This window comes from Leopardus geoffroyi, chromosome D1, assembly GCF_018350155.1.
Source record: "Leopardus geoffroyi isolate Oge1 chromosome D1, O.geoffroyi_Oge1_pat1.0, whole genome shotgun sequence".
Classification (NCBI taxonomy): Eukaryota; Metazoa; Chordata; class Mammalia; order Carnivora; family Felidae; genus Leopardus; species Leopardus geoffroyi.
The window spans coordinates 98,509,336-98,525,414 of record NC_059329.1 but is presented as its reverse complement, the minus strand read 5'-3'; the positions used below and the strand labels follow the sequence as shown (position 1 = coordinate 98,525,414).

At 41.3% G+C, this 16,079-nt stretch overlaps 1 protein-coding gene across 34 annotated transcripts in view; it reads left to right on the top strand.

Moving 5' to 3' along the window:
• The first annotated feature begins 993 nt into the window (after nucleotides 1–993).
• The window catches only part of PHF21A (PHD finger protein 21A), a 196,062-nt gene continuing 180,976 nt past the window's right edge, over nucleotides 994–16,079 (top strand). For 11 of the 34 annotated variants that reach the window (XM_045486666.1, XM_045486664.1, XM_045486652.1 and 8 more), the window contains exon 1: nucleotides 1,248–1,529. The gene's annotated coding sequence lies outside the window, so the exon portion shown is untranslated. Of the gene's footprint in view, nucleotides 1,530–2,624; nucleotides 2,748–16,079 lie in introns of those variants that run through there. The other 23 variants (XM_045486655.1, XM_045486675.1, XM_045486644.1 and 20 more) reach the window with 7 other exon arrangements.

Below are 16,079 nucleotides of genomic sequence, written 5' to 3'. Positions count from 1 at the left end.
CGCGAGTGTGGGACTAAGTGTGGCTAATAAAGTGGTTCAAGGGTAGTTATTTGGAAAGGGGGCGGGGTGGCGAGGGGAGGGAGCGGGCGAGCGGCGGCCGGGGATTGCATGTTGCATTCGACTTGAGGTTGCATCTTTCTCCTGTTGCCTGGACCACGCTCCCCCATTGCAGTGCTTCCCCATTGCTTCCCTTCGCTCTTGCCCTCGCGGCTTTTTTCCCCCCTTAAAACTGCTGTTGCACGGGAGGGAGTTGGGGCCGCTCCGGAGCCCCTTTGCAGCTCCTGCCGGCGGGAGGGGGGAGTTGGGCTCGGGCCGCGGAGTTGGGGGGGCCGCAGCGGGCTCCGGCCTCGCCTCGGCTGCAGCTACATGGGAGCCGAGCTGCGGCGCTGCACGGGCCCATCATTGCGGCGGCCCCGGAGTTTGGCCGCCGCCGCTCCGTGCTCAGCCCCATCACCGCCGCCGCCGCCGCCGCTGCACTGGAGTTTGGCTGCTGCTGCCCTACTTCACTCTAGTTTAGTTTCACTCACTTTACATCCGGGTTTTTTCCCTAGGCAATGGGGGCCGCAGCACACCCCGTTCCTTAGGCAAAGTGAAATAAATTCGCCGCACCGACACGTCAAGTAGTCCGCCCGCCCGAGCGCCGCCGCGGGCCCCCGCCGCCCCTCCCGCCGCCGCCCCGTCGCCCCCGGGGGGGCCCGTGCGGCCCAGGAGCCGCCGGCGGAGACGCGGGGGCCCGGGCCGGCCGCCGTACAACTCCGCCCGGCGGCCCCCTCCCTCCCCGCCGTGCCCCTCTACCCCGGCGTCTCCTCTCTCCCCCCGCCCTCGTCCCCGCTTTCCCAGCCCCAGTCCCTCTCGCCCGGCTCTCGGGAGCGGCGGGGGCGCGCACGGCGGCGGCGGCGGCGGGCCGGCGGGGCCGCGCGGCGGGCTCCCGCGCGGGCGAGTGTGTCTGGGCCTGGGCGGAGGGATCCCCGGGCTGAGGCGGCGGAGGTGCTGCGGCCCGGGGCCGGGTGGTGAATGGGCTGGTGGTGCTCGCTGCTGCTGCTGAGAGGAGGAGGAGGAGGATGAAGAGTTGGGCTTGTTTGTCTCCCACAGTTTCTCTCCTGCTGCTCTGATTCCCCCCCACCCCTATTCCGGCCCGGGGCCTGTGTGTGTCTCTCCTGGAGGAGGAGGAGGATCCAGTTCCTCCCCCCACCCCCTCCTCCCCACCCCCCCCTTGCCTGGGGAAGAGGAGGAAAGAAACAGCCCAGAGAGAGAGAGAGAGGGAGAGAGAGAGAGAGAGTGAGTGAGAGAGAGAGAGGGAGAGGAGAGGAGGAGGAGGAGGAGGGAGAAGGGAACAACCTACCATCTTAACACACTAATATCTAAAAAGTGCGAGAGGCCCAGAGCAGCAGCAGAAGCAGCAGCAGCAGCTCCAGCTTCTTCCCTCCCTCCCCATGAAGAAGAGTTCCCTCCTCCTCCTCCTCCTGCTTCTCCTGCTCAGAGTTCCTGCCTCCAGCTGCCAGGGGGGACAACCAGCCAGCAGCAGGAGGGTGCAGTATCCCAGCTTTTCCATTCTCTCTTCTCCTCACTCTCCTCTTTTTTTCTTGAGTAGCTCTCTTTCCCCTCCCTCCCCCCTTCCCCCTCTCCCCCTCTCCCTGTCTCTGTCTTGTCTCTGGTGTTTGTCTCTGGGAGGAACTGGGGCTGCCTGCTTGGAGTTTGTTGTGGGGGGGAGGTAGGGGGAGGGGAGGGGTGTGTGGGAGGGAGGAGAGAAAGGGGGGTGTTCTCGTCAGGACCCCTCAGTCAACTTGAGATTTGAGCAATAACTTCCCCTTCGGGGCGCCCCCCTGCGTGCCCTTCCTATTCCTCCCCCCCTAAAAAAAAGACAATGGAAAAACCTTGTCTCCCCCTTCCTTCCCTCTGCCCTCCACCCCTCCCCAGGATAAATTGGAAGTAAGTTTATGAGCAGCCTCGGGAGCCTGGGCGCTGAGTGCTGGGCCGAAGCGGGTGACAGAGGCGGCGCGCCGGGGGTGGCGGGGAGGGGGCGTCACATTGTCCCGGCGGGGGGCCGGGGAGGGGGCCGCCGGCGGGGGCGGGGGGCGCGGAGCCTCGTCCGCCCCCTCGGCTGTCCCTCGGCCCGGGGATGGTCGCCTTGGCTCCTTCATCACCCTGCCCCCCCCCCCCCGGGATGCTGTCGGGGGGAAGTTTTTATTATGATTATTTAATTAATTAATTAATTTTTTTTTTTTTTTTTTTTTTTTTTTTTTTGGAAAACCATCTTGTTTGGTGACTGAGGGATCTGGTTAAAAAAAAAAAGCTGCGGCTGCTGACGCTGCCGGGCCCGACTGTGTGTGTGTGTGTGTGTGTGTGTGTGTGTGTTGGTGCATTTGTCTTGGGTGGCCGGAGCAGCGTTGGGGAAATTCCGCTTATTCTTCTTCTTCTGCAACTTGTTATTCCGGAGAGTCTGCCTGCACCCCTCACCCCGGGGCCGGCCCTCCCGCACTCGCCCCCGCCGCCTGCGGCCGCGGGGCGCCCCCGGGACCCCGCGCGGGCCGGGGCCGGCAGGCCGCTCCGAGAGGGGCCGCGGCCGCCCCTCCCCCGCCCGCGCCCCCGCCGGGGGGAGGGGCGCGCGGAGTGGGACTCTTTCCGTTTGGTCCAGCCCCGTCGTGCACGCAGTTCCCAACACTTCTCGTCATCCTCTCTTTGGTCTCTTTATTCTGCTGAGCGGTGCTGTTAGGATTTCTTTTTTTCCCCTGACCACGTTCGCTATGGTGGGTAGCAGCAAGGTGGCCCTGGTAGGGGAGGGGTTGATATCGAGATTGGGCACCAGGGGAAGAATGTCTCGGTTCAACTTTGTCTGTGGCTTGCACCCCCGGAGAAGGCCACACGCCGGTTGTAGGGTGCAGATGTGCTGAGAGTGATTTCTAAGTAGTTGAGTTGTTGAGATGAGGGTAGGACTGCTAATGGTAGGCAGGTTTTGTTTTCATTGGTGAATCCGGTGTCATCATATTCAGGGCATATGTTGAAATATTCTTTGTTTAGGTCTTGAAGTAGAGGATCTCACTCTGCACGTCCACATTGTGTTGTTTTTAAATGATGTCTGCAAGTGTGGCTTTCTAGAATTTCAAATGTGAGTTAAGGTCCGGGCGTGTGTGGGCCTCAGCATTGGCCTTGACAGTGAACTTTGTGGCTGTGTTTTGGATTTCAGAGATTTGCCCCATAGCTGGGATGTAAGCTGTACATTTTTTGTTAATAGTAGGTGTCAGGAATGTAGATGCTTAAGCTGGGGACGTTAAAGGGAGAACATTCCTGTATTAATAATTGATAGCTGAATATTAGAATCAGATTAATTTGGGTTGTGAAAGTTTTTTTTTTTTTCCTCTTTTTGAAGCAGCTGTGCACTCTAGGAAGGAAGCCTTTTCATAGACACACTTTATAGGAGTTCTTTAGGGCAGGGAGCTAGAATATCTCCTTTTGGAGAGGATACTCATGAACGTCTCTGGCTTCATTGAGGGCCTGGTAAGGGGACTGAAACTGGGACTAAGACATCTAAGTGTACTTTTCAGTGTTTATGTTGTTTGTTTACATCTGGTGTTGTCTCACATTTGGGCACTAGAAATAAATAGGTCAGTTTTGCTTTTGGTTTTTGAAGAGTAGCCCCCTCCCTCCCTTTTTTTTCTTAAGTTTCACAATTTACTTGGTTTCACAGCATTGTAGGAAACTGTTACTACATTTTTACTGGAAATACTATTATTCATTTTGATTTTGGTAAGTTCCTTTCTATTCTTTCTTTCCTGTCTTCACTTGTAAATGGACTCTACATTGTGGGCTTAACACTAGCTTATTAGGGGCTATTAAAAATGTCTGAAGAATACATTTTAAAATATCAAGACATACTTCTTGATGGCAAGGAGGAAATTTTTGTGTGCAGTTATACTCCTGTTTCAAAAAATTTCTGTACTTAAAACTTAAGTAGATAGACAACTATCCTTAAAGGGAGCATAGTAATAGTGCAGAATATTCTCAAAACACAAACTTCTGGCTAATATGTTAAAAATATTCCAGGTGCTTTTTTTTTTTTATATCAGACTTTTGTTAACATAATGGTATTTGAATATGACTGGCATTGCTCGACTGGCCGTAATAAAGTCTTTTGCTTGAGTGCTTTTGAAGGCTTTTAAAGGTAGTTTTGAGATAATTTTGCAAGCTTTATTTAAGCATGTTGCACTTTGGACTCAGGCAGGTCTTTATGGAACCAGAATAGTGATAGATTAAAAAGAGTCGTACCAATGCCAGATTTTCTCTTTAAGAGATATAAGTGATGGACAGGGCCCTCTTTCTTTTAGCTTTGAAGGGTTCATCCTTTTCCCCATTCAGTCATCTGGGAGAAGCTGCCTCAGAAATACTCTTCTTCTGCTTACATGAAGAACTCTAAATGCTATCCAGCAGGAGGTGCTACAGCAAGATAGAGCCAATCTCTGAATTCTGAGGGTCTTGCTACTTATTATAGCTCTGTTAGCTTCAACTAAGCAGCAGGATTAACACCTTAAAGTTCCAGAAAGAACTTTGAGTAAGTCCATTTAAAAAAGTCCATTAATAAACTATGTTTGTTATTTGATACTGAAATGTTTGATCGCTTTTTACCTGCTTACAATATTATGCAAAGTAGCTTTGTTATTGTGGATAGCTTAATGCCACGCTTACGTACAGAGTGCTCTTAGAATTATTTTGATGATCAGTTAGTTCTGTATTGGTGAGTGGGCTGTTGAACACTTATGTGAAGAAATTACCGTGCACTGGCTATAAACAAAAGAAGTTGGTCTGACTTGGGGCTTTAGGTTTTTGTGTCATCCCTGTAATATTAATACAAATAGGATATTGGGTACTTGAAATTCTGGAAAGGGAGATACTGTATGGAAAAATTTTAATTTTTGTGTTTATGTCTCACATCTATGGACAGTAATCCTAATGGATAAATTCTTAGGCACTCACCTTCATAAATACATGTATGTGGTTGATGTCTTTGAGTTGGTCTCCAAAGAGATTCTTGAACTGTAAGTAAAGTTATATTTGTGAGTATAGGTCATTGCTGATATGTACATTAGTAACAATAACTGCATAAAGATGAAAGTAGTTTCATAGCATCTACAGCACATGCTCCTTTGAAACCCTATTAGTGTTAGGTGAGTTGGTTTATCCCTGGAAATATGCGACGGTGGTAGCTTGCAAAGTTTTATATCAAAGTTTTAGAAAGTTAGAAATGTGTAGAAAATCTGATGAACCTGCTTTGCATTTTGTCGGTTTTCTAGGCATAATACTGTACTTTTTTTTCTCAGTAAGATCAAATGAGATAATACATTGTAAAAGTTCTTTGTAAATTATCAGAAGCCATGCAGATGTTGAGATGGGTAACTAATTAATACATGGACAGAAACTTCTGTCTTTAAAATGTTAACTTTATCCCCATGATTTGGGAAATGAGCACATTAAAAGTGTACCCCCCAACACTTTCTGAATTTTTTTTTTTTTAATGCTACTGAGGTTACCAAAAAGCTCTTTGTTAACAGTTTTGAAGCTTTGTTTAAAAACTGCTGTGGAGGCAGTTTCTCATAATTAAAAAATAAAGATCATTTTTCTTTTTGTAGATCCTGTGAGATGTGTATCCTCCATTAAAATTTTCCTTCATTTTTTCATTGATGTGATAGTAGTTGATTTTAGTGAATATTTAAGTTCCTGGATTCTTCTATACACTCTCATTAACACACAGAGTAACAGATGTCACAGTTAAGGTTTTGATTGTTTTGAGGGATTCTGTTAACTTTCTGAAAAATTCGTGCTAACTAAAGCCTTCAAGCTTGTTTCAAAGTGAAAAAGAAGTGTATCTGTATGTATTAGTATTAGGTACATGTGTATATCATTTTGCCTCTTTTAGAGGGATGCTTGAGGAAATGACTACTCAAATCTAGAGGAGTGCACTGAAATATTTTTTGCGCAAAAATAACCCCAAAGTTTAAAACTCAGAGCCTTGATTTGTAGCTTTTTTAATAGACTCTGCTCACAAATTTGTACTAAAATAAAATAAAATAGAGATAATTGGGAGTCCTGGTGTTTATGAGCATTTCAAAAAGGTTTAGTATCTTAAATTTTAGAAGTGACTGCTCTTTATGAAATAGCCCCTTTAATTAGAAATTAAATATAGAAGCTTGTTTCTGTGCGAAGTGAGAAAAACATTTGACTGTTTAGATAAAAATGAAACCTCTCAGGGTAGTATTAACTTTTTTATCCTACGGACAGTGAATGCTTAAATTTGGTGTTTTGCTTGTTGTTTTTTGTTGAGGAAATACTGAAGTTAGGGTTATGGTAATATGCTTTTAAATTTTGTATTCTTTGTATTTTATTGCCGAAGTCTTTTGTATTTAATTGCTGTTCAAAGGGAGAAAAGGAAGGGATTAGAGTTTTAGGTCTCTAACCTTTGACAGAATTCCTTCATATCTATATTCAGACTTGATTTCTTGAAGTATGTTTGAATCTTCATGTTAATTTGTCCTGGGAAATAATCGTGATTTTTGTTGACTTCTCAGGAACTTTTTGTACATAGGCTTTTCAGTAGGCCCTAAGTATTCTTTAGGAGCATAGCAGTATATTTTGATCACTTTAACTTTAGCAGGTGTGTATTTTTGCTGCTTTGAGATTTTTTTTTTTTTAAGGAGGTAATATGCTAACGCTGTTTTAAATTTATTGTAGATAATTACTTCTTAAATAGCATATGTTTTCTTGTTTGTGTGTATATGTGACTTGCTATTTTTTAGGCTTTCATATAATTCTTATTTGTGTATTAAATTTTTGGAGTTATCTTTTGTGAGAATGCTGAAATAGATGTTTAAGAATAACTTTGGATTTACTTGTCTGTCAGTTCAGTGTTAAACTGGGGGTGGTGGTGAACTCTTCCCTTTTCGAGATAATATATGAGGTTCAGTCAACCTTTGGGTTTTCTATAGCAACTTTCTTACACTAGACACTTGTGTGGCAGTTTGAATACCCCTCCATTTCTCTTCCTCCAATACATTGCAAGGCCTCCCCCTGTTATAAGAAATAAAAAATAGCAGGTCTCTGTTGAAGGAAACTGTTCTTTCCTATATTTTGGAATCATCAATAGAAATGTTTTCAGTTTTTTTAAATAGACAAGTGAATCAGTAATAGGGTGATAGGAAGGGAATGGGGCCTAACAGGTTGGTGATCTAGGCTTTATTTTGACTCTGTGGGCCTAGGGGACAAAAAATAACTTAAACACAGAAGCCAAAAAGATGGGTTTTGTTTTATTGTTTTGGCTGCATTGAGAATACAAACTGTCAGTACTTGAGGAGAAGGAGCAGCAGAAAGGAATTGATTTTTTTCTGCTGCAGATCCAAGTATTGTTAACCATGTGCATCTCTAAAGCAGCATACTTACAAATCAAACAGTAGTTGATTCATTCATTCAATTAACAGTCAAACCCTAGACTGTTTTTTTTTTTTTTTTAGATTTTTAAATAAGTACCAAAAACTTCAAAATAATGACAATAATTTCCTGATAAAAGTGGGTGATAGTAACCATGGCAACTGCTATCTCTGGCCTTATGGACAGTATGTTGTATTGATGAAGCTTCAGATCCTGTAGTAGCCTGTCACTTTTATGGTGAAATGTAGTAACATGTGTTGCAGGTGATTTTTAGCTGGATTGTGTTAAATTTGTGTGCCAGCTTATCTTTCCTTGTTAGGAATTTCTTGGACTATATTCCACAGCATGTTTGTGAAGGTGCTGTTGCCTGAAAATAACCCACCACCTGTGTTAGGCCTCCTGATGCAGATTGCACTTAGTTTTTTCCCAGCCTCCTTCCTCAGTCTTGCAGAAAATAGGGATGTGTGTAGAAACTGTAAATACATAAATAATGGCTCAAAGTTACCTGTTTGGGTTTGGACATGTTATTGATAGGTAAAAAAAAATCTTTTGTGTTTTTAGAAGAGGTCAGTGGATAAGAGAAATGAGTCTGTACTTGGAATATTTTTTTCCTAAGTGTTCTTTTTGGAAACGTGTATGTGTGTGAAATGAGGGGCTAGGAGTGGAGGGCAAAAATAATTGAGTAAGGGCTTGACAAAAGAGAACCTAAGTATTATTGTTTTTGTATGTGTGATGGTGTTATGTGTATGTATTACTTTAAGAATATATTTCCTAATGTGCATTATTAGAGTATGGTAAATGTTTTTGTATGAGAATTTTCTGTGAGAAAAATTACATATAAAATATAACTTGAAAAACTGTTAAGAGAAAACCTGATAAAACAATTAAAACTTTTTTGGGGAGGGGGATAGAGAGCTTTGATACTGATCCAACCAAACTTAAAAAAATGGCTTTGAGTATCATGGTTTAAAATTTTTTTTAATTGTATAAAACCTTTTTTTTTTCTTTTTAAGCATTTCTTTTATATGCTTATCCTGTATGAGGTTTTTCTAATGTGAAAATGTTGTTCTAAATATTGATACTTTTCCAATATGTACTAAAGAAACTGCCGGAGCAGAGAGCAAACAAGTTAGATCTGAGTTTGACTAGGCCCTGATAATAAGATCTTGTCAAATTGTGCTCGAGATAGTTCAGACTTTCTTGAAACTTACAGTGATAGAGTGAAGTGGTTTACTTACTACAAGTCCCAGGATGCATTTCGGGTTTTTGCTTAACTTCGGATTAGAGCATTGCATGCTGGGACCTGTAGTTGATTTAAACAGCACAGAGAACCCTTCCCTCTTGTCTACTCCATTTTATACAAACAGCTTTCCAAGCCTCTAAGAACTTTCTGCTAAGTAAAATTTGATTGCTAATATTATAATTATCATGGTGCTGTTATTCTAAAGTGAGTCTTCAGAAACACTCTGCTGTTTTAGTTTATCTTGGATTAGTTTGTTGTTGTTTTATCAGCTACTATAAGATTTACATGTACAATAACTGATACATGTGTATATGTGTGTGTTTATATATTTAAAACTTAGCAATTGTAAATTTTTTTGTTGTCTGTGGTGGTGCTAGATCACTTTATAATTACAGCATATAGATTGCTCTTATGGGCATCAGGAGCTTATAATCGTAGGGCCTGATATATGCTGTTCTCTTTTCTTTGAATGGGGCCAGTTATTCAGTGCCCGTATTTAAGCTTAGAGGTTTTTTATTGTTATTATTCTGTCATAATTGTCAACATCTTGCATCTTAGTATTTATTATTTTTTTATTTAAAATTGTTTTATATTTATTTCCGTGCACATACAAGTGGGGGAGGGGCAGAGAGAAGGAAAGACAGAATCCCAAGCAAGCTCCACACCATCAGCGCAGAGCCCCACGTGGGGCTCAAACCCACAAACTGCGAGATGAGATCATGACCGGAGCTGAGATCAAGAGTCTGACGCTTAAGCGGCTACGCCACCCAGGCACCCCTTGAATCTTAGTATTTTTTTTTTTTTTTAACGTTTATTTATTTTTGGGACAGAGAGAGACAGAGCATGAACGGGGGAGGGGCAGAGAGAGAGGGAGACACAGAATCGGAAGCAGACTCCAGGCTCTGAGCCATCAGCCCAGAGCCCGACGCGGGGCTCCAACCCACGGACTGTGAGATCGTGACCTGAGCCGAAGTCGGACGCTCAACCGACTGAGCCACCCAGGCGCCCCAAATCTTAGTATTTTTAAAATGGAAGACAGATTCCTGAAACTTAATGTAGTTTTAGTGTAAATTTACTACTCAAAGATGTAGTCTGAAAGAGAAAAAGGTAAGGTTTCTTTAACAATTTGTTTACATTTTCAGTCGTGAGTTTAAATTTCTATTCTTTTTGTTCTTTAAAGTTCTGATTCTTTTATTAATGAATATCAGTATGTTGTTGCAGGGAGTAAATGTTAAAGTCTGTGGAAGTGCTTGGCACAGTGCCTGGCACATAATAAAGCCTCAGTAAATGTTCAGAAGTAGCAGTAGCAGCAGTAGTAGTAGTGGTTCTTGTTACTAAATAAACAGTGTGCTTCCCATTTTCCCCTCTCTTTTTACATTATTATCTGATTAGAAGCCTAGCCTGTTTCTGATAAGACCTTGAGATTTTTGTCCTATGGTGATGATGTGGCAATTCCTTAGAAGTTTTTGCTGTACGTAAAATGTCTTTGCACCTCAGTTTCTTCCTAAGTGATACGTGCCTCAAGTCAGACAACCAGCCAGTAGCAGAATTTTGACCAGGATTCAGCTCTTTGTCACTGTACCGCAGCCGTTGGTTGACTTTGGAAAGTTCAAAAAAATAATGAAAATTTGTTCATTCATAATGTGTGCACTGGTAAAATATCCAAAGTAGTTTGATTAAAAGAAAATAAGACGCTGCAAAAATGTTCCTCACGTCACAGTGTAAGTAACCTTGGAAAAATTCTGTTGTGTTTAGAAGCACGAACCAATCCATCACCACAGTTCACGGTGTTACAGGATTGATGTATTGGAGGCCAGTGAGCAGCCCCAGAAAGAAAATGTAGTTTCAGGTCTGTGGGTTGTACTTAAAATGTTAGGTTCAAAAAAATCATAAGTCTTTACATTCTTTTTCTCTTTTAGGACACTAACTTCTTTTAGGCTCTTGAACTTGTAGGATATTTTTATCTCCATGGCTAGTCTCTTTTAGCTTTTGAGAAGGGAAAGAGACATCTGGGAATGTTGTAAAATGTAAGCATAAGTTGTGATGTATGTGCTTTAGTTTGAGGGTATACGGAATCAAGATCGTGTCTTTCTTACCTGCCTGGCCAGTATCTATTCCAGCTTTTTCCAGCTTGAATATAGTTCATGGGATATTATTGCTGAGCGCTGCTGTGTTTTTAAAGAAGATTCTGCCTTTAGTAGTAATTATTTAAGTACTCGTTTACACAACAAACCAACGCACTATAATAATACTAACCTTTTTTCTCTCATAAATATAAACTGAAATTTGTTAATATTTTGATTCTTTAGATGTGTCAAAAATTTGTGGGATCTGATCGGATATGCTTCCACATTATGAGTGGTTTTATTTATCTTATATTAACTTGACTTTTTAAGACCCAACATTAAAATGAAATAAATTTCAGTGGTTACAAAGAAGGGAAATACAAAAGGCTAAGTTTTATAAGGGGTAAAATAATCTCTAGTATTAATTGGCCAATGCAGGAAAGATCAGATTTGGATGAATTCCCCTTATCTACATTTTATAATTACACACGTGTAATTTTTGAAATACCAAAGTCAGAAATAAGGAGAGTAAAACTGGGCAGCTGTGAGTAATCCCTGTAGAGTCCTCTGACACACCTACAATATTGAGCACAGTTTTCTGTCTTTTTTTAATGAAATGTCCCAGGCCAGTGGAAGTGAAACAACTGTGATGATGTCAGAGGACTTGGCTTTTGAGACCAGTCCTGTCACTAGCAGTGTGCTCTTGGGAAATTCAGCCTTGCTGGGCTTTAGTTTTCTCTGTGGTACAATGGGGATAATGGTAAAAGCCTGTTTCACTATGCTGTTCAAAGGACCGGGTGAGATAATACTCATGAATGTACTTTATAGACTAAAGTGGTATGTATAAATCGAGTTTTTAATCACTAGTAGATGCCTGGATTTTAAGATATTTGTCTATGTCGTGTTAACAATGTTAATATTTAAAAAAAAAAATTCGTATATGAGTTAGAATCATCTGAGTACCCCCCGTCCATGGCCAACAGACAAGTTCTTAACTTGTTCTAGCATAGTTCTTGACAGTGTGCCACTGGTACATTGTGTGTGTGTGTGTATGTAATATATATAAATATCATAAATGTACTGGTGTGTTGTTATGGTAATAAAAACTTTCAATTATGGGCTTTTATATTGAAAAGTATTTTTATACGTTAATATACAAACTTACACGGATACATGTATTTGTTCTTGGAAAAGTGGCATAAATATAAGACTATTTGGCAGGTTGTGAACGGCTCTTGTACCGTAGGGTTATTTGTTGTCTTAATAACAACAATAATAATAAGGGTTTAACATTTACCGAGTACTTATTATGTACAGTGCTAAGCCTTTTTACATATAGGATCTCGTTTAATTATAATTCTCATAGCAGTATTCTGAGGATTTACTGTTCTTACCCTACCCACATTTTATAGATGAGGAAATGAAGGCCTCCCTGGGATCACATAGGTGTAGCAAATGCTACCACCTGAATTCAAGCCCAGGTTTGAGTCCAGAACCTTTCCTCTTAAGTGTCCGTAATATTGTGTTAAACTATGTAATAATTCCTGTTAAAAACCTAGAAAATGAATTACTAAAGAAGTTTTTAATTTACTGAAATGGCCACAGCTATGCTATATCATTTTGAGAATGTTTCATGTTGATTTTTGGAATGGAATGGAAATGAAGGCTTTTGAGATAGTGCCTGTCTTGTTCATCACTGTATGCCAGTTGTGAAGCACAGTGCCTAGCATGGAGTGGGGACGAAGATCTATTTCTTAAGGTTTGAATTTGAGCACTTTGGCATGGTAGGTTATTTCATACATTTTCTGAGTAAGTGCAAATATTTTACATTGGCTATTTTAATTAGTCCTTAGGTAACTGTCAGAGTTTTAGAGGGTTTGACGAGAAATGGCCTTTCTTTTAAGACATATTATAAAGGCAGTGCATCTGAGTTAGTCTAACCATATAGTTATTATAAAGTAGAAAATTAAAGTCATCCCATTCTACTTCTAAATTTTCTTGTGTTTTAAATATGTACTATATATATCCATTTCAAAAATAAATAGAATTATACCATGATACCGTCCTGAAGTTTACTCTTTTTCAAGTGGCTATTTAAAAAACTTGTTCTTGAAAATACTGCTCATTAGGAAGTGGGAATGAGGTAGAAAGGAGAGAGGTAAGGTTTATACATTAAGGTTATAAACCTGCACTCTAGATTGATGGTTACCTATGGGGCAAAAAGCATTTTAAGTTCTTTTTACTTGTGCCTAATGCCTTAGAGATGGTCATTGTTATTTTTAAAACTTTAAAAAATGTTAACCAATTTAAAATGACAACACCATTTTCTGTCCTGTGCAAGTAATTTAGGAGACATCATTTCAGAATTAAGTTCTGCTAGTTTATTCTGGTAGCTACTATTTATAAAGAGATCAATTATGGTTTCACATAACTTTTTTTTTAAACTGGTGGGCTCTCATCTTGGTTGTTAGGAGACATTCATTCAACATTTACAAATCAGAATAGTGTTTTAAAGCTGAGGAAATAATTTTAATATTTTAATTAATGGAACCTCAAACCAGTACCACTTAATTGGCATGTAGATAGGTATCCTGTATGGGAATTAGTTATGGTACTCTCATCTTTATGTGGAGAGTGTTGGCTGACCTTACTCCCATTCCCATCCCTACTTACTTAACCACTACCAAATGTTACACTGAAAACCCCCCATTTAAAAAATTTTTTTTAACGTTTATTTATTTTTGAGACAGAGAGAAACAGAGCATGAACAGGGGAGGGCAGAGAGAGAGGGAGACACACAATCTGAAACAGGCTCCAGGCTCTGAGCTGTCAGCACAAAGCCTGACGCGGGGCTCGAACTCACGGACCGTGAGATCATGACCTGAGCTGAAGTCAGACGCTTAACTGATCAAGCCACCCAGGCGCCCCTAAAAAAACCCCCATTTTTTAAAGCAAAAAAAGAAAAAGATAAATTATCCGAGTGCCATTTGTTTTTCTGGCATTGTGTAAAATAAGACATAGGCAAGGCCTTATAATCTACATTAAGGCTTTGAGAGTTTTATCTTGGTGCTAAGGTTATTAGTCATAATTCACCTTTGTAATTTTTAAATTAAAAAAAATTTCTTTCATAGGTAATAAACTTTTCCTTATTAAAAAAAAAAGGCCTTCCCTGTTCTAGAATGCACTCCTTGTGTCTGAGGTGCCTTAATGCTTCTTTAGACTCATATTTAGTAGTGCTGAAGCTTGGCTTTAAAATTCCAAGAATTGGATCTGCTAGGACATAGCAGTTTACTTTATTTATTTTTAATTTGTTTTTAAGTTTTATTTTATTTGAGAGAGACCGAGATGGTGCACGTGGGGAGGGGGGGGGCAGAGAGAGGGAGAGAGAGAATCTTAAGCAGGCTCCTCGCTGTCAGCTCAGAGCCTGATGTGGCCCTCGAACCCACAAAACTGTGAGATCATGACCTGAGCCCATACCAAGAGCTGGCAACTGAGCCACCCAGGTGTCCTGGGCAGTTTATTTAAACTACAGTATAGTCAGTTTTAGCAAGCTAGTTCAAGAGTTTTCTCATCGGTAGCATTCATATGTGCTTTTCACTTTGTGTGGCTCGGACCATGCCCTCAAAAGTATTTTATTATTTCTCAAAATAGTCTTATAACTGTACACAAGGCTCAGTTCATGTCATGGATGGTCAAACTGAGGCAGAGACAAGAATGTGAGTAAGTTAATGGCAGAGCCTAATTTTCCTCTCTTACTTTTGGTCTTTGTAGCCTCTTGTCTCCAAACTTTAAAAAATTATGACTACCAGTAAATGTATATTTGTATGTAATTTTCTGAATTACTGTTTTATGTATGTTATAAAACATACGGGAAAGCTGCAATTTGAAAAAGGCTGATACGGGGGCGCCTGGGTGGCTCTGTGGCTCTGTCAGTTGAGCGTTCGGCTCAGGTCATGATCCCAAGGTGGTGGGATTGAGCCCAGTGTCGGGCTCTGCTATGATCTGAGCAGGGAGCCTGTTTAGGGATACCTCTCTCTCTCTCTCTCTGTCTCTGTCTCTGTCACCCTCTACCCCCTCCCTCCCTCCCTCCCTCTGCCCCTCTCCCCATGCTGGAGTATGCTTTCTCTCTGTCTCAAAGAAAAAAAGTTAAAAAAAAATAAAAATATAAATATAAGTTGTAATAATTCCTTCCATGGCCCCCTTCCATGTGCAGGGTGTGGGTGCACCCACTTGGTGACTAGTGCTCCAGAAAGGCCATTCTTCCGCAGAAGAGGCAGCCATGGGGACACCTGGAGGACAGTTGGCACAAGGTGTGGGGCTTTTAAGTTGGAGTGATCTTTTGCAGCTTTTTAATTTTAAAGAAACAGCCTTTCTTTCTGAGAAAGGCCGAAAGATTGAGAGTAAAGGCCTTGGGAGAGGTGAGCTTAAAAGACAGAAATATAAGCCTTATTTGTTTTCTTCTAGTTGACCAAAGGGAAGAGGCTGCCTACCCTGACAGCTCTTACTCCCACTATAGAGATGGCAGTGCCTTTTTCTGTTGTTGTTAGGCAGTTTATAGAACGCAGGATAGCTTGGTAAGCGTCTTCTCTGTGCCTGATATGACGTAACATTGTGGAGTATGCAGCATGCATGTTAAGTACAAGTGGTTGTATTTGGCTTGTTGCTGCAGCATTTTTGAGGATGTCATAAAAAGCAGTTCTCGTTCGATAGAGTTGGATACGTGCAAATTATTGAAATCATCATTTCATGAAGACCAAACTTTGTCACTTGGATTATTCTATTTAGTATTTGTTTATTTCTCTCCTCTCCTTTCCCCCACCCCCCTACCAGTACTTCAGAGCAGAAATCTTTTTCTGAAAGGAACAGATGCTGTTAACTTATCAGGACCTGATACTAAAAAGCCTACAAAAATCTTTGTGCTGCTTATTTTCTTTATTTAATCTATATGCAAAGCATATTGTAATTATTGCTGTTAGAGGTTTTAAACTGATGGTTCCCCACCCTTTTTGTGCACAGGGGAGATAGATTAGGAATGCCAAATGGACAAGTTGGTATAAAGAAATAATGACCACTGAAATAAAACAGGAGTTCAAATAAAAAGCAAACCACATACAAATGTAGAATGAAAATATCTTTTAGTAAAATGTTAGCATGCTGTACTTGGAACAGATGCCACATTAATTCAAAAGAGAGCCCAGAAAATGTGGCAACTTTACGATGTCAATGGAGGGAGCTGCATAGTTCCTTTTCTCATTGTGTCAAGTTCTCAGTACCTCTAGGTCCAGTCCTGTTCTTCTGTATTTATTTGTTTTTACCCATAACTTGTTAGTATACCAATATTAAATCCATGCTCATTT